Source organism: Manduca sexta, chromosome 18, assembly GCF_014839805.1.
Source record: "Manduca sexta isolate Smith_Timp_Sample1 chromosome 18, JHU_Msex_v1.0, whole genome shotgun sequence".
In the NCBI taxonomy this organism is placed as follows: domain Eukaryota; kingdom Metazoa; phylum Arthropoda; class Insecta; order Lepidoptera; family Sphingidae; genus Manduca; species Manduca sexta.
In genome coordinates this window covers 2,738,945-2,758,857 of record NC_051132.1, presented here as the reverse complement: position 1 = coordinate 2,758,857, position 19,913 = coordinate 2,738,945, and the positions used below count along the sequence as shown (strand labels likewise).

The window sequence follows — 19,913 nt, the reverse complement described above, 5'->3', positions numbered from 1 at the left end:
GTCCATAGCAAGCTTGTACTTATCGATTATCGCATAAATGTACTCAATGTGAAGTTAATTTTGTTTTACTATGTTTAAGCGGATTCACTGCCATAAAATTCACGAAAAGAATTTTATTTTACTAACATTATAAATGCAATAGCTTCACAATATTTTTATGTTTGTTAGAAGTCAAATTAGAAATAACAAAATTCATAAAATGAATGTGTTTCTTAGGATTAGTAATGTGTCTTGTAAAATTGTGTAATTAGTAGTTTCGTAAATTGATATTTTATAATGATACATTAATTATTGTAACAATTGTGGCTGTATTTTTTAAAGAAAAAACTGGTCAGATTTGGATGAAATTTGTCACACGGGTAGATCATGTCCTGGATTAACACATATGTTACTATCTATCCCTGTAATTTGCTTCCATGAGAAATCATCATCATCATCATCATCAGCCACATAAAGTTCACACGGACCTGTCGAAAGCGGCCAGCATCCAAAGTGTTCCTGCGACTTTTATCAAGTCGTCGTTTTTCCATGGGAAATAATAGATATTTGAATTTTGAAATATATAGATGGCGTTGGTGTCTTACAGGAATTTTTAAATAGATGTCGGGGATATCTTACAATGTTTTGACTTTGGAGCGGGAAAGGCTTTTAACGCGGGCGAATCCGTGAGCAACACTAATATATATTATAGGTAATTACGGTAGCGATCTTTAATGATGCTTTTGAAGATTGCTTTTGTCATTCCGATGATTGGCTATCCGTAGCAAAACGTCAATATAAACCGATCCCTACCGGCTTTCCTTTATTTACATTTGACTTTGTTTTTATTTTTTATTAAATTTTTCGCGATATGTTAACTAAATTTATTTGCGTTAGTTACTTTTTGAAAAATGACACTTCACCACTGTTACCTTTAGACAAACTTATACACTATTTGTTTACGAATGTAGATAAAGTTTGATTTACGCAGTCTTCAATCTAAAATCAAGGCTTTCACAGTACAACTGAAGTGTTTGTTTGAGCGCGCTAATCTGTGTTTACATCTGCAATTTTCAAAATTCTTGGGAATGTCGAAGGCTATTTGTAGTAACTTATAGATAAGAAAGTATTTGTGTCTAGTTAGCATATCTTAATAATAATTGTTCTCGTAAAATACATCTATAAATAAACAATATCCCACCATGGTAATATAATTTCAGTTTGAACATCTCAAATAAGTCCACTATACAAATACATAGCCAGAAAGCGATCACAAAAGCGCCCAATCAGCATGATCGGTAGTGGAAAATTTTCGCCTTATTAATCCCACAGTCGTGCTCAAAGTAATCCATCTCATTAACCCGGCAAATGTCCCCGTTGGAACTCAAACCCCAATGCTCCCGATCGATTTGCACCGAGACAAGACCGAAGTCACTTTGCAAAACAAAAGGCTAAGTCCTAAGAAAAAGTCCCAATTACGTTTCCCAGTGAGCAGGCCCCCCGCCCGCGCGCCCGCGTCACCCCCGCTGGGCAACCGCACCCCCTCTCACACCCCTTGTTCGCCCGTTTGGTGCGGCGCGAGTGACAGCGGGCGTGTTATTTATTCGGATCATTGTGATTTGTTAGTTATTTTAATCGGTAAATGACGTTTGAATTATTTTTTTAGGTATCTGATATCTGTTTATTTTTTGTTTCGTCCATGTTATTTAACATGTTACATAAAACATTACTATTACTACCAAAATAATCACTTCTTTAAAAACTTACTGTTGAAACTTTTTTTTACGGAAAATAACTAGGTACAGTTTACAAAAGTATTTATTCAATAGTATACCTGTTCCCAATTCTGTCTGGATTTTTTACTTTATATTTTTCCACTGGAATAGTTATCAAAATATTGCGCTATGTATGTGTTAATGTTAAGTAACGGCGAAAAACAAATAAAAATCAAATAATATATTAAAGTTTATAATATCTATCTTGCCTTCTTACTAGAGACTTCCTCTGTGGTAGTTATATTACGATACGACTGCAGTGCTTAGGTTGTAGGTTTGCTTCCTGGGTCAGGCTACTAATATAGGGTTTTTTCTACTCATTATCAATTTGGAGTCTGGAATATGTGCCCGATATGATGATAGGCTGGCCCCTATCACATCATGGAATGAAATGGAAGATGGGTGTACCAGTTGCGCCCGTGCCTACCTCTTGGAGGATAACGGGCGTGAGTGTGTGTGTCTCTCCTTACTATACATTGAGAAATGTAACTAATCACAGTTATTTACTAAGTAATCTTTTAAATTGAACTCCATTATAATAATAAAAGGTTATTTACAATTACATATTTCTTCAAAACAATATGGATTTATTAACTAGCGTGGGTATTACTTGAATTATGTATAAAAGGCAGTAAATATAATTTGTGTTTATTCTCGATTTTGGAAACTGTTTGTTTTTGCAAACGTATATTAATTATAGGTAATTTTTTGTCCCTTATCCTCCATTGCCTAGTTATTAGAAACTTAATGCATTTCTTAATACAATGACGATATCAGAGTTAGATTAGCAGATGTTGAATTTTATAATACGGGACTAATTAAGAAATGATATTCAAGAAATATATACTGCGATTAGATGATTTTACACTTGTGTGTGTTTTTTTTAAATAAAACAATGTAATTATATTGTCCTTTTTCATTGTAATTTTACTACGTTACCATTCACTGTTTATCTATAAGTTTAATTTCGAAACCTGCAAACAATAGAATAAAAACAACAAAAGCGTACAATCCGCTGTAAGTGCGACCGCGCCTTTTCCCCAAAGAGTTTTATTACGCTGTCCGAAGGAAGTAATTTTGTAGGTCCGACTTTTAGTTTTTAAGAAAGTTCATTTTCCTTAGTCCAGACACTTTTCCTTCCATAGTACCTATATCCTAATCTGTACTCTTGAATGTCTTTATACGCGAACTAGAAAGGAGATTTAAAAAATTAAGTTTCTTCTAGAAAGTTCGTAAACTACTTTTTGGAACTCCGTATCGGGTGGTTAGGAAATTTCCTGGTTAGGAAACTATGACTGGAATGGAAAATTAGTGGAAGTTTCGGAGGCAGTAGTTCTGCATATCCGTATTGTATAATTAAAGGTTTTGTTTGCATTCTCAGGAATTATGATTTTGAGAATTGTATAACCTATTACTATGTGTTTTGTCACAGGCTGGCGAGTGGAGTCGCGAGCAGGAGTTAGTATTTTATAACGTTTTCAGTCATACTAAGTTTATTTGAGTATGGAAACGCGTTATTAATCAAAATAGCACTGCAAAAATAGCTTATTACAACTGATTTTAAATGAAGTTCAAATCGATGAGCAAGATATTATGTTATCTTTTAATGATTGGCACAATTATGCCAGCATGTTTCATTGCTTCTTCACGTTCAGACTGGTACACTGGGATGTTAAGTAGCATTATTTATAGTCATTGGCTACAATATCTTTCAAATCGGAACACAACGTTGCTTGGCGGCAAAAATAGTACGATGCAGTAGCGATAGGGGAAAATTTCTGAAAGGGACACAACATGTAAGTACTAATATGTATGAATACACTGCAAATCGTTCCGATGATAATTAGATTGTACATAAAGTGAAAACAGTAGGAATCGGTTATAAGGACGCGGCGTCACTGTTGCGATGTTACCACCCGAGCCGGGCTCCAGTCCGGCGCCAACTGAAACCTTCTCCTTAGTAAGTAAACTGTCCGACCTCGGCCTTAAGTCGTTACATAAAGACCGGGTATTGCCGAATTATTCACTGCCGGTGACCTAGTTGCAGTGATCGGCGCGGTTCACGGCCGCGAAGTTTGAGCCAAGGTTGAGGATATAGTTATGAGCGTAGCGGGAGCGGTTAGCGATTTTGGATTGGTGTGTTGTATTTATATAGTGAGTATTAAAATGGTAGGTATTTTTAAAGTGTTGTTTACAGTTTGCGTGTAATGGATATTTTTATATGGTTTTGGTAATGTTATTAGAAATGGTATTTATATTCGTATTAATCTATGTTAAATATTTGCTTTGAATAATCTAAAGCTCCGAGTGGGAGTTGTACACTCTTATTTTCAAATTATAATTTATACATTAAATTTTTTATCGTTTTTTTTTGTTTATTTATTCAATTCTAACAAATATCAAAACATGAGAATACTTTAAACACTATCATATTATTCATTTTATTATAAAAAATCAGATATCTATTGCGACATTGCCCCAAAAATTATAAGTAATCTACAATAAACTGTCTACTTGTATATTAAATAAAATAAACTAGTTTATTTGATAACAACTCTTTAATAATTTGAGGGATGATAATGTATTTCAATTTAGGAAAAGATCGGTTTATGACGCACTTATGTACTAGGTGGGTCACTATATAGATAGATATAATCTAAAATCCGCGTTTGAAATAAATCATTATGTAACACATTGTGCATTACGCGCGGATTGTTCTTTGCACATTGCGTTAATGAAACCACATACTTATCTTCTTGAAAATAACACTTTACAATAAAGTACTCGAATCGTAATTTTAAAATGAAAAGTTTTGCGCAAAATAAGTATCTCTAAGAGAATTCGTCGCAGCGGTAACATCACACTGTCAGTGAAATATAGATTCACGCACACACCAATTCATACTAAACTATAAAACTACAAAACAGAAAAAAAAAACAGTAATAATAAAATTGAGTTTTTTGTAAAAATATTCATAAGTCATGGATGATTTTGGCACAATGATAACAATGACAAATACGAGTACACAGTTGAATCCATTAACGCAATATCAAAATTACAATGTATTTAAAAATCAAATAATATATTACTTCTGTAAATATCGCAAACACTAAAATTTTAGCTTAATAAAATATTTTCTTATTAAAAATAAAAATAATTAATATAAACGTATCGCTACCGCTTGTGAATATAACCGCACCGCTACATTGTTGCAATAAGCTTTATCCCGTTCGCGTTATGAATTCGGCCGCTCTCCGTCGCGTTTCCCGTGATTTGTGCTCCTTAATGGATATTACAGCTGTAATATTGTAATTATTGTTTCCGGACATTTTGTTTTTGGGTCAGTAGATGATTAATGAGGGATATTGCCGAATTTGTACGTTGCGCAATTAAATAGTGTGTTATACCCATTGTTAATTGGGTAATTGGTTATTTTTACAATTACAATTATTTATTTATTTATGTGAAAGACTACCATCTATAAGTAATTAAATATAACAATGATATATTTCACCTGAAAGCCAATTAAGAGTTTTTACTTATAGTTTCAGGTTAACATAGTATCGAAAATGTATATCATCTAAAATATAATAGAATAAGAATTTTCCTGCAATAATAAATAAGTTATAAAGCTTTGAAAAGCTTTGGAAGGGGTACTAGAATAATAGCAATAGCAAACTGTGACGTCACCGAATTTCACCGGCTATAACGATGCATGTGTTATATAGAGACAGCGCGATATCACAGCTCTACTATTGTTCACAACATTTCAAATATGAATACTGCTTTATTTTTTAATTTGATACTGATTCCGAGGCAGTATTGATGAATTAAATTTGATAATTTTTCAAAGTACAATTAGACCTACTAAATTAACTGGTGGTTAATCTCCATATGTGGGTAGGTACCGCCGCACTGTCTATTTCTGCCGCCAAGCAGCAGTGTGTAGTCACTGTTGTGTTCCGGTTTGAACGACATTGTAGCCAGTGTAACTGCTGGCCCTATTAATACTTAACATCTCACGTCTTAAGATGGCGAGCGCAGTGGAATACCAAACATTACTTTGAAATTAAATGTGTTGGATGGTGTTTTTACTGTTTATGGGTGAGCATATCGCTTACCATCAGGCGAATCGCAAGCTCGTCTCGTCATTCAAAGCAATAAAAAACAAAAAATCCGCTACAGTAAACCGGTTATAACAAATATATTTGCGGCAATAACAACGGAAGCGGTTCAAGATCACTCGTCGGTTATCTTGTGTTTGCCCTCTGTGCGAATAATCTCTGAATGACACTCTGTACTTTGTTATAATCCACTGAATTATGAAGTATAAACCGTTTTTTTAAACTCATTTATTAATTAATAGCTTTGCCCACACCTTCGCCCGCGGGGAAGAATTCTAACCAAAGTTTTAAAGTAAATTACAAATGACGATAACTTTTCTCAATTATCCAATTTTAATAAAACAAACTCTATTTTCTGCTCCCAATTATACTCTATTCACCTGTGAAAGTTATATGAAAATCAGTTCAGTAGTTTAGGAGTTGTGTGCCAACAAACACAATGACAAAAAATCATAAATTTGCTGTGTATTTGTATTACTCTTCTTTAGTCAACAACTTTCTTTTTTATTAATTTTACTTTCAATTCACACGGCGTGTTCTGTTTTATTACATGTAAAGAAATAATTTTGGCTCGCAATCACACTGGCTTGAAAGTCCTTTCTAGAATAAGTCATCATTTCATTTCATATTTTAGTACTTCATAAAATTTTCTTCTATCTCCTCATTATTATGTATTACATTTTAATTAGATAGACACATATCAGATGCTGTTCCTTATTCTTTTATTGTATTGAATGATGTAATATATAGTGATGTTGGTGTACCTTATTAAAAATAAATAAATATACAGCCAATACGAAAAAAAAATACAAAAATATATCTTATCACGAATTTTACTTAGCTTTCCAGCATAAATAATAGTCTTTGTTAATTCAGGATTGGTCCAACAGTACTTTTGATCTAAATTTATTGTGGAGTTTATTTGTTAACTGCTAACAAATATTCAAATATCTATCTAAACATCTTCAATTGTGCTATGAGGGTTTAAAAACTCCCTTCCTTTAAAATGAAGTCTTTCTACTAAAAACCATAAATAAATCTGCGATGATTTTTGGGTTGTTATATTAGTGATCATTCACAGATGTCTTAATTTATTTATATGGGCACAGGAAGACTTCTCTGTACCTGATAGTAAGAGCAGGATCCACATAGATGGCCGATGAGAAGTGATTACCCCTCTCCAGTCGACACAATTATGCCGGCCTATTAGAATCCGGACGTCCACAGGCTAATCAGGGAACGCGACACACTTACTCGGGCCACTATGGCGGGTTTTACACCTTGTGTGTTCACCAGGCGGATAATAATATACTACTATCAATAAAACAGACAGACACACAGAGTAACAGAGACTTACTAATATTCCTACAAGTTATAAATTTATGTATCTTATTATAAGTAAAATATATTATATTTCTTATGAGAATAAAGCTCTTTAAACCCAGAACCCATTTGACAAAGATGGGCGTTATTTTTAGGCCTAATGACATGTCAAATCCTATTCTCCCCTCCCACAAATTAATTCCTGAGACCGCCTTTGTAGATAACGTAAGTAAAGCGTGTTATCAACACTGATAACAGTACAAGGCTAGTCAATTTGTCTGTTTGAGTACCGATTTTGACGTAGAATTTATAGTAAAACTGCCTTGGTGGCGTAGTTGTACTGCATGCGCGGTACGGCAGAGCGTTTTGGGTTCGAATCCCGGGTCGGGCAAAGCGATATTTGGGTTTTTCTGCTCAGTATCAACCCGGAGTATGAAATTTGTGCCCGATATGGCGATAGGCTCGCCCCCTATCACATAATGGGACGGAACACTCTTGGCGAAAAGTGGGTGCCCTGGTTGCGCCTCTGCATACCTCGTCGTGAATAAAAGTCATCAGTGTGTGTATAAGCAGGAATTACTTCGATTTAAACATAATCAGTAAAGTTCAGGGTCGGGCAATTATACGCGTGAAATTTTTGGTTTTAAATAAATGGAGAGTATGGAATTTACGCCGACACGGCTGTCGAAGCCAAATTAATTATTTAAAATGCCTCGTCTTACAAAGGCCTGGAACACGATTCGAGAGCCGGTTAGTCGGCATTGCACTATGTGTATCGCTGTGTACAAAATATAATATAGTAGGATGGATTTTTGACATGATTTCTTGTTCCTTATTGCCTCATTCTCTACGCCGCACGTTATTTTGACAGTACGTAACGCACCATGTCGCGGTGAAGACAATAGAAATTGGCATACAGAATACCATTCCACCAATGATTCCACCCTATTTTTCCAAAAATAACGTACCACTTCCACGTTATGAGTTTACACTGTCATAGAGAATAAGGCCTCATGTGCTAGGCAGAAAAAATCAAACAACTAGCCTCCTCAGAATCGACTGGTTTTTATGTATTTTTTATTTTTTTTATATAATATAGGCTTGCGTTTGACCACTATCTCGTCTGATGGTAAGTGATGATGTGGTCTACGGTGGAATACCCTTGCCTAGAAAGTTTAGAGACAAACTAATGGTGTTGAATATTCACTATTCATTAAACCCATAATTATAGAAGAATCATGAATTCGTCGCCTCGAAGAGAACGAAGTAAAATTGAGAAAAGTAAACGTTGTTTTTGACTTAGGAATATCACACACCATACAGGCATTCAAACAGGCCGGCATAATCGTGTCGACTGGCGAGGTGTAACCTCTGGGGGTCGGGAATCTAGACGCTACTTCATCTACCATCAGATGCAGTGGAGTCATTTTGTGGGGTATCAAAAAAAGATAAACATATGCCGTCAGTTAACAATCCTTCGGGAACCCACTTACCATCAATGGGGACTTTACGATGCTCGAAAAAAAATGCACTAAACACTGCATGAGGTCACTTTGCCTTGTTTGTAAAAAAACTTACCTTAGATCTTGGTCTTCGGAACCGATGGCATAATTTGTACTTATACCAATACTTCATAACCTAATTCAACTTTCCTTCGTTTAGAATTTCATTTAAACAGTATGAAACAAAGCCAAACTTAATTAGTTTTTTTCATCAGTTCTGAAAACAACGACGTAGTAATTAATTAGTTTTCAAACTAGAAAGTTTTTTGTACGTGATCAAGTGTTATACTACATTATTGTAATCAACGTGTGTTTATACTAATATATTACAGCTGCTTTCATTTCGTGCCTTATGTGGCAATATATTTGTCTCCTATCACATCATGGGACGGAATACACATGGTGGAAAGTGTACGCACTTGTTAAGCCTATGCCGACCCCTTCAGGGATAAAAAACTGTATTTCTTTGTTTGAAGGCAGTGTAATTATTTGATACCACTGCTCCTTTTGAAAATTCTTTAATTAATCTCCATTATTCTACAAATAGACTATTTTATACGTTTAAATCAGACAAGAAGAGCTATTGGTCTGGTAACGAATGATTATATATTTATTTATTTAAATTTAAACGGTTTCACTTTACTAATTACATTATTTTTAAACTACAACAATTGACACATACTACGAAAATGTTATATACAAATATCAAAAAAAATATATAGATGACCGTCTATAAGGGCTCTTGGTACAAATGTACAAGAAACTTAAAGATGAAAATTAAATATAAATCACGGTCGATAAGGATTCGTAATGCTAGAAGAATCGTGTCTTAAAATGTGATAGAAGTGCGTAAATCCTACCAATCTTTTTGCCGGCATGTTATGCACTGATAGTCTTCTTGTGGTTTTTTTCTAAATTGACAAAACATATGTATTCGTATTTCGCTGCATCTCTAACCTTGTTTTTAATTTTAAGTTGTGTAAAACACTATTTTGTACCAACTACGTGTTTTGGAAAATAATGTTTAATAAGGGAAGTGTTATACAGTTTGACTCGTCGCGTCTAAAATCACACTGATAAGATAAGTGATAACGGCAGGTCGCACGCCAAGGTTTCGTGCTACGCATCCGGCGTGATGCAAAACTAAATCATTTCACATGACAGGAGAATTGACAAAATGAGTATTATTCAGTCTATGTTAACGCCTCAAAGTGCGACTGCGGAATTAATTAAGTTCTGGAATAGATTGTATCAAGCAAGATAAATAATAATAATAATATCAGCCCTGTATTATATACTTGCCCACTGCTGAGCACGGGCCTCCTCTACAACTGAGAGGGATTAGGCCTTAGTCCACCACGCTGGCCTAGTGCGGATTGGTAGACTTCACACACCTTCGAAATTCCCATAGAGAACTTCTCAGATGTGCAGGTTTCCTCACGATGTTTTCCTTCACCGTTAAAGCGAACGATAATTCACAAAGAATACACACATGATTTTAGAAAAGTCAGAGGTGTGTGCCCTTGGGATTTGAACCTGCGGACATTCGTCTCGGCAGTCCGTTCCACACCCAACTAGGCTATCGCCGCTTAGAGCTTAGCAAGATAAAAGTAGAATCGAATCCAGACTGCATCTATCTTGCAGATGTATGCGGAATCGCTGTTATATTCTTGCTAGCCACGTGTCTGATAAGACACTCTAATTGAACTTTAGGCAATCCCGTGTTAGAAAAACTCCTGCGCAGGGTTTCCATATGTTTCGCACCCAGAATCTCCCGGTCCATCTTCTTGCACAATCAAGTGACAGTACTATATATTTAGCTACAAGATTATCTATCTATGTAACAGATGTTGAGATGAGAGCGGCTGTTCGACTGATGGTAAGCGAAACGACCACCCATAAACAGTAGAAACACCATTCAACACCTTGAATTGCAAAGTATTTTTTGGTATTCCACTGCGCTCACCATCCTGAGATATGAGATGTTAAGTCTGATTATGGCTAGTAATACTGGCTATGTCCTTCAAACCTTCAGTCCTTCAAGCGGTCGTATCGCTTACCATCAGGCGAGCGGCATGCTCGTCTCATAACAAAATAATACAAACGCCATAATTCCGACAAAAGTGATAACTATAACTGTCAATAAAGGAACACTGTAAGTACATAAACTAAAAGGACATTAAGATAGTATATTCCACTTCAACCTGAGCCTATATTCAGCTTTCGAAAACCTTGATCATAATGAGTTATTATATTGTCATTTATAGCTTGGACAAAAAATCACTTTACGTTCCTGCCGGCGACATCCGTTTAGGTAATCTGTTTTCTCTTGTAAGGTCTGGTGCAGCTTCGTTTATGTTTGTATACCCAAAGCATTGATGTTTTTCAATTAGAAGGTAATTAAAGGCTTAAGCATTAAAGTGTTCAAATTTGGAGGTAATCGAGGGCATAATTACTATGTTTATATTTTATTCACTCACACAGATATAACAATAATAAAAAAAACAATAATTACAAATGGCGGTTTTATCTCTACACAATCAATATCTTTCAGATTGGATGGATATAAGAAAAGAAGTCGGAGTAGAAAGGTTATTGTGATACTTAGTATTAATCGTCTAATGTAGATGTCTATAGTTAATAGAGAACGAAGAAGAAGAATAATACATGACATATGTAAAATTATAAAAATTAGAATTGATTTCCTCTCACTTTATAATATTTTTTATTTTTATAATTTCATTCTTAAAAATACTAAGTAAATAAAAATATTTTTAAGAATCAAATACTCACTTCTAATAATTATAGTTAGTTTTTAGTGAAATGTCAGATTTTTATCGATTTGTGACAAAGTTATTTTATTAATTAACTATAGTTAAGACTAAAGTCATCTTACATAATTCCAAAACCATAAAACAGTGACAACCTATAATTTACATAATTTCTTACGTCATAAATTTAATAGTCGACGCTACATAATTTCAATAAAGCGCATACAATATTATGTAAATGTCAAGTGAGGCTACTTAACCAAACAAAAACTGAGCGGTCATCGCTAATGACCGTCCTCCGGGCTCGCCTGCTGGCAGGTGACTCCGGTGGTCAGTCCACCGTCCACGTTTACCATAATAACAGCCATAATGACCCGTTGTTTATCATCCCCGGCCGCACACAAAAGCCACTGTGTTTAATTAAATGTCCATCAATATTATTTGCGCAAACATTAATATATTAAAGTTCCTCGCATTGCCGACATAAAGGAATGGCGCACAAACATTTTCAAACAAAACAATCCATGATAGAAGCAATTAATATAATAAAACCTTCATTTAGGCCAAACTACCGAGCGTTGACGGCGTACGCACGAAAATCCGTCTTTCTCTTTCGTTCGCGCGCCGGTCCCGCTATCTGTCCCCGTCGCACGTTCGAAATACCGTAAGCGAGAGGCATGGTGGGCGGGCGCGGTGGGTATTTTTTCACGGTTAGATAACGGCCCAAACGGTTCGCATCTAGGCGCCTTTCCGCATAACGATGTTGACTTTTGGCCACTATAAAGAACCTTGTCATGTTTTTTTTCACGATTCAACATGGCGATTAGTCTGATTGGAAATTTAATTAATCGTTTGAAATAAATGCAATCTTCACTGTTTTGCCGAGCGAAGTAATGGAACCTTGTTTGGAATGAAAAATCCATTACAGTAGCATAATGCTTTGTGAAAAATATTTAATGAAGGTTCTTATGAAGATTTTTGCTATTACATTAATTATGTTTGTTAAAATAATGTTACTTCATCTTTTATTCATTATATTAATGGGATCCTGAGAGGTCGTATTAACTTATTTTGCAAACAAGAGTAGATCCAAGCTGTTGCAAGTAATAATGTCAACAATATAAACCTGTTTGTTTAAAACTCATTTGTTATGAAAAATCTAACCTATAAATTAATCAGCAAAAAATGTCCCACTGACAGATAAATTGGCGGGAACAGAACACCGACGTGGTAAATAAAGAGGCGTGTAAACAAAGTAGATGCGGTTTGATATACGTTAAAAAAACCACCGAGTATTAAATTAAAACCAACAACGCAATACTAAATGCGATACCTACAACGTTGTTTCCTCAATCGCGCCATTTTAGTTTTTTACTAAGCGCATTAATCATCAGCTCTTGACCGTGGTTGGCTGGCCATTATTCGTCACATAATATAATTGGTTGGTTTTTGAATTAATTTTTTACTTAGATACACGGTTACCGCCTCGTGACCTTCGTTATTTAATCGTCTCTACATCCTGTTAAAACTGATATTTTGCATTTGAATTGTATTATGCTAACCGCATATACATAAGGCTGAATAACAATGATGCCTTGTACATTATTGCACACATATACATTTAAAATTAAACATATTAAAATTGAATGAATTTGTCTATGATGTTCTTAATTCAAAACTTGTTTTAGAATAAAGACAAGGATTAATAGGAAAATAATTCGATACAATTTGCTACGCAAGTTTCGTGTAAACATCGAATCGTGAGCGTTGTACAGGTGTGTCTCGTTGCGCGGACGGGTGTACAGCAGAAACCCAATCCCCGAGACAAGGCCGCGCCCTTGTTCCAATAGTCCGGTGCGCCAATACCTTCAAATGTATGTAATTACATATCTAATTTACATTGTTCGCTTTGATGTTGATGAATTTTATCACAGACTCATTGCTACCGAGATATACTTAGACTCGGACGGCTATTAAGTTGGTAGAGGTGAAATTTTATTGACGAGTAACGGATACTTTAAATCTAGAATGTTCTATTTAGAACTAATTTCTGGCCACGTTTAAATATAAGACTCTACCTTAGAACAGTAAGGGGTTTGTTTTCCCTTGAAAATCTTGGATCAATAATTATAATTAATAAGCTTCCTGCGGGACCTTCATAAAGTTAGAAACGTCTATTTGATGCTAGATTTTAACTTAGTAAAAATATTAACCGACTTTTTTTCTACTCGAACATGAACTACTCTTTGTTTATTCCAATTTAGTTGTGGTATTTGAGTATCAAAAGGACGTTTACAATCGCCTACATAGTCCAAACAATGCTCTTAAGAAATGAAGACTATTTTAGTGTCCATGACGCATTCAGTGAATAGCCATATATGATAGAGATGGCATGAACTTGTTTCCATACAAAGACATGTTTGTACGATTTTAAAATTAATTCAAATGAGAGAATTAGATCAAGTCCTCGTTCTTTATAATTATAAATTGATTTATAAGATTTAGTTTTATAAAGTAATTTAAAAATATATATCTGCTCTATGCCATTCTTTTTTACATTTCCGCAGAAAAAAATATGTTTTTCAAAAATAGAACGCGTGTAATCTATACTATTATATAAAGCTGAAGAGTTTGTTTGTTTGTTTGTTTGTTTGTTTGTTTGTTTGTTTGTTTGTTTGTTTGTTTGTTTGTTTGAACGCGCTAATCTCAGGAACTACCGGTCCAAACTGAAAAATTCTTTTTGTGTTGGATAGCCCTATGTTCGTGGAGTGCTATAGGCTATATATCATCACGCTATACCCAATAGGAGCGGAGCAGTAATCGCTAATCTCAGGAACTACCGGTTCGAACTGAAAAAATATTTTTGTGTTGGATAGCCCTTTGTTCCTGGAGTGCTATAGGTTATATATCGTCACGCTATGACCAATAGGAGCGGAGCAGTAATGAAACATGATGCAAAAACGGGGACAATTTATTAGTTTTGAGAGCTTCTGTTGCGTGCGCTGCGTAAACGGTTAAAGTTATGCAACAATAATGTATGACGGGATTGTTCCTCTTAAAAGTTCTACAAAATTATATCATAAAAACAAAGTCCCCCGCTGCATCGGTCTGCCCGAACGTGTTAAACTCAAAAACTACCCAACGTATTAGGATAAAATTTGGTATGGAGACAGTTTGAGACCCTGGGAAGGACATAGGCTCCCGGGAAAATATATAGCGTGACTTTTATAACGGAAAACTTTAGCCAGAAAAACTTTATAACGCGGGCGGAGCCGCGGGCAAAAGCTAGTAATTAATAATTATAAATAATTTTTCGTTCACATTTACATCCATGATCCAAGTTTGCTTAATAAATCTCAACCTTAATACAACTTACAAGGATTTTGTGACTTGGCTGTGCAACCAACCGTACAATTTAAAGTCCGGCTATTCGAATTTATAATCGCCAAACGTGCGAATTGGTACACGAACTTATTGGCAATTTGTTTTCGTGAACCCACGAACATTATAAATTAAAACCGGGGCTATTCTCTGTATAAACGCGTATGCGTGCGATGGCTGTATGGCGGGTTTTCTCTAGCCCAGTCCGGTTTGTACGGAAACAGGTGCTATGCCGTCTGTACGTAGATAAGCGATAACCGCTATTAATAATTGAAGTTTTAATTAAAATTGTTTTGTACTCATGCGAATTTGTTCGCTAATGTTAGGGTACATTTAGACTTATTCAAGGTTTATACTACAATGTAGATGCAGCGTTATAGCTGATAGTGTCTGCCGCTCAAAGTAATGACAAGATATTAAATGAAAATATGTCTATTATAGTCATGTTAAGTATGAATATAAGAGTAGGTAACATATAATATGTTTTATCATTTTGCATCAAATAATATAACAATTATTTGCATAAGTTTCATTACTATTTAAAATTGTAGTTTGCAAATATCTCTATAATGTTTAGATGGGTATTTCTCAAGTTATTTACATGATAAATACATCTTTTCGACAAAGCAAATTATGACATGTATTTAAGTTTTGAATTTGTTTAACAAAAAATTGAATTAAACACATTTTCAACAGAAAAAACTATCAAAAGATACACACATCACGCCTTTATCTCCTAAGGGATAAGCAGAGGTGCAATCAGTGCATCCGTATTACACCAGTGTGTTTTGTGGACCATGGCCAAATCGAGCACAATTTCTGAGCAGAAAAACTCAATGTCAGTTTGTGCGACTTGGGATTCGAACCCAGGACCTCAGTACCCAATAAAACCACGCCACTAAAGCACACATTTTCATTTATCTATGCACACTTGGAAAATAACACTTTATAATAATCTAGGTGTCGGGCCAGCCGTATCACAAAACAGCATGATAAAAAGCTTAGCGTTCGTACTACTGATAACAAGTGAGGGGATTACTGATACTGCACACATGGCCTTGTCTACCCGTTAATTAGAGGGTTTACATTAAAAGACTAGGTTTTGCTCGCGGTTTGGCCCGTTAACAACTTTTACGGCAGTTTTTTGCAAGTTAAGTTAAGTGATACTTGGGTTTTTCTGCTCAATATCAGCCCTGAGTCTGGAATTTGTGCCCGAAATGGCGATAGGCTCGCCCCCTATCACATCATGGGACGGAACACACTTGACGAAAAGTGGATGCCCTGGTTGCACCTCTGCATACCCCTTCGGGGATAAATGCGTGATGGTGTGTGTTCTGCAAGTTGCCGAGACAAAAAAAATGTCCAATATATTATCAGTGTCCCACATCACTGCTAATTAGAGGGTTTACAGTTGAAGACTAGGCTTTGCTCGCGGTTTAACCCGCCTACAGATTTTCCGGCAGTCTTCTGCAAGTTCCCGAGATAAAAAGTGTCCAAGATAGTGTCACATCAACAAAATTTGCGAATAAACCTCCAAAGGTTTACACAAACTTTTTCAGTTATAATATTAGTAAAGTACTAACAAAATAAAATAATATTAGCACTGAAACTTGCATATTTGTGATATGTACGAACTCCTTTTACTAATGGAAAAAGTAGTGGCCAAAGGAAAACCGGTCGAAGGAAATAATGTCGAAACAAAATTAGTTTTTGTATTTATCGCAGTGTTTTAAAATTTAATTTTCTCTCGATGTTTCAAAGACTGCATCCTTCATGATTCCGTCCCGTGACCTATCTATTCCAATCTCAAACATAAACCATAGAAATTATGAAAAAAATCATGGTTCCGGAACATCCGCGAGTAGGATTTGAAGGGTATAAATATTTCGCCTTGTAAAGGACAAAAGAAGCTCTGGGCTGACTGCCAATCTTCACTGGAGAGGCACTACAAGAAAATTAACCCTGTATTATTTACGTATTGTCACACTAGGCTAGGGCCTGCTGTAGTACTAAAAGGGTTAGGTCTACTACCCTGGTCTAGTGGGAATTAGACTAAACCCCTTTGAAATTCTCACGGAGAATTGTTAGGGATTAATGCTAAAGAAATATCTTTAGAAAATGTTTTTATTTATTTAGCGCATAGTATAGGTAAAATTCTTCTGTAATGAATCAACTTTTAAGTAATAATAAACAATAAACAAATAAATATATAATGACATTATTTCTGTTGAAATAATTAACATTTCAATGATCGTTTCCAAGAAAAAACTGTCAATTATTTTATCTTTGCGAAAACATAATTCTAGGTATTTGAATATTACTTTCTTTATTATGAATTCCTTGACCAAGTAATTTCTCTTGCATGAAAATATTGTATAACATTCTATATAGGCGTACTTAGAGTCACTTTTAAATAAATGGAAAAATTTAGCAAAATACTAGGCTTATTCTTTTGCTCACTAGTTTTTGTACTTACGCTGGCTACAATGTCCTTTATACCCGAACACAACAGTGACTACACACTGCTGCTTGGTGGCAGAAAAAGACATTGCGGTGGTACCTACCCAGGCGGACTCATATATGAGAGACCTACCACCAGTAGACTAGTTGCCGAGCAATGGGGTGCAATTATTGGCGGTATATAAAAATAATTCGTTCAGTTGCTCGTTTCGTTATCAAAAACTTACGTCAACTACAAGTGTTGTTTTTATTTGTTAAATGAACTTAACTGTAGCACGCTTTTCTCACTTTTCAGGGGTAGGCAGAGGTAATCAATCCATATTTCACCAACTATATTAGCTCCCATTTGTTTAATCTCTTAGATACAGACAATAATCAAACTGCATGAGAAAAAATACAATCTAACTTGAATATAATTTGTTTTTATTTCGTAAATTCTTAACATTTTCCAACTTTACAATAAAACCAAGAAAACATCGGCCACAGAAAACATCACATCCACCTTGAATAAAATTAATAAATTTAAAATAATTATCAATGCGATCACGTAGCGAAATGTCCGGAAAATATCTTGTAATCTAGCTAATCCAAGGTCTTGCAGATCGGCTTCCGTGATTCCAACCTGTCTAAATGACAATGGATGCGCCGTAGGAAATGTTATTACTAATCCCAAGTATAATGTCGCAATATTTCCGTTTAGATCTCAGGCCACAGCAAACAGTGATCTGAGGTTTAGATGGAGTTTAATAGGTACATCGATATGTACTACGTACTAGATCTGGCGTTCCGAACTCTCAATGTGTTCAACTGAAGTGTACTGCAATCTGGTATTGGTTGCCATTTTACTTATACTCCAGATTTTGAACAAATAGTTTATATGAACGGATGTCAATAGAATATACGTCAATGAATAGGTTTTTTTATACGGACACTGCATTTGTTACCTGAGACCTGAAACGTTAGATATAGTGCCACTATACCCAGCAAATTACAATATACTTCAAACCAAATATTGCTTGACAGAAATAGACAATGCAGGAGTATCTACCGGACTCTATACCACCAGTTGCGAAGGGTGAAATTTTTCAAAAGGTAATTCGAGGCGAAAAAATGCCTTAGTTAACATATCGCGGCCAATTTAAAAAAGACAAACGTAAATAAACATAAAAGGGAAGCTGGTATCACAGCCACCTACGTTAAAAACCCCTAACCATAAGTGCTAAGTAGCCGCGAGGCCGCTGTCAGGCAACATTAGAGCCAATACACGTCGCCACTAACGAGTCGAGTGATTAACGATCGCTAATTATCGCACACAAATATGGGACATGATAATGGATGTTTTTCACTACTATTTCGGATTAGTTCGCGTGATGTTTCAAGGGTTTGTGAGGGTATTTTTGTATAATTATGATGAACTATATTGGAGTGAGCACGAAAAATAGTAACCTAGATTATGATGTATAAGGGTGGTAGGATATATAAGGGGGAGGTTCCGCTATTTGATACGTAACTCGCCCTCCTTGTGGTAGAATATTTGTATATGCCCAGCTAGTGGTTATAGTACATAAGGACCTGGCTAAGGTCGTAGGAAGTCGCTGGATGCAGGCCGCTTCCAACAGGTCGACGTGGAGATCCTGGGGGAGGCCTATGTTCAGCAGTGGACTTCCTGTGACTGAGATGATGATGATGATGAAAACCCGCTATAGAGGCCCTCGTCAGTGTCGCGCTCGGGATCAGCCTGAGTATATTGGGTTTCAAACAGGCCGGCATAATTATGTCGTCTGGCGATGGGTAATCGAAACTCTATTTCAACCATACTCCATTTACTATCAGGCGCTGTGGTACGAGCCCAGCACGGTTAAAATATAGCATTATGTGAGGAAACCTATGCTCCTGAGAATTCTTCTTAACAATTTCAAGGTTATGTGAAGTCTGCCAACCCGCATTAGACCAACACGGTGGAGTAAGGCCTAAACCCTCTCAGTAGTAGAGGGGGTCCGTGCTTTGCAGTGGGACAGTATAAATACAGGGCTGATATTATCAATATATAACAAACGACTGTACATTTTGTGTTATGCGGCTTAACAGCAAAAATACACAAAATAGATACAATATAAACAGGCTTAAATTAAAGACTTAACTTGTAATACTTTTACATTTTAACAATAACTAGTTTGACAAATTAAACGACATATAATGGTAGGTTCATAGTTAATTACCGGTGAATAAAACGAACTAACTTTATATCAAACACGACATAACGCTAATTAATCCATTTTGTTGTTGGCTGCTGCCTTTTTAACACGCGTTACATTGCGTTCAGTGGCAATAAATATATCAATAATATATGTTATAATATTATCAATAAGGAAGGTACGTTTCTTATCTGCCAGAACTATAATCAAGAAGAGGGAATTAGAATCTTGTCGGTTACTTTACTCGAAGCACTTGGTTCACCGGATTCCCAGGAATGGGAGTCAAAAAATCTTGATTGACTTCCATATGTAACATTATATGCGTTGTTATTTACATATCAACAATTAATTTTTATTTATGTCTTGTTGTCTTGAGACCTACTGGGTATATTTTCAAGATGAA

General features: G+C 35.5%; 1 protein-coding gene across 5 annotated transcripts in view; it reads left to right on the top strand.

Moving 5' to 3' along the window:
• Nucleotides 1-19,913, top strand: part of LOC115453157 (mushroom body large-type Kenyon cell-specific protein 1) — a 214,493-nt gene that overhangs the window by 116,314 nt on the left and 78,266 nt on the right. The window lies entirely within an intron of this gene.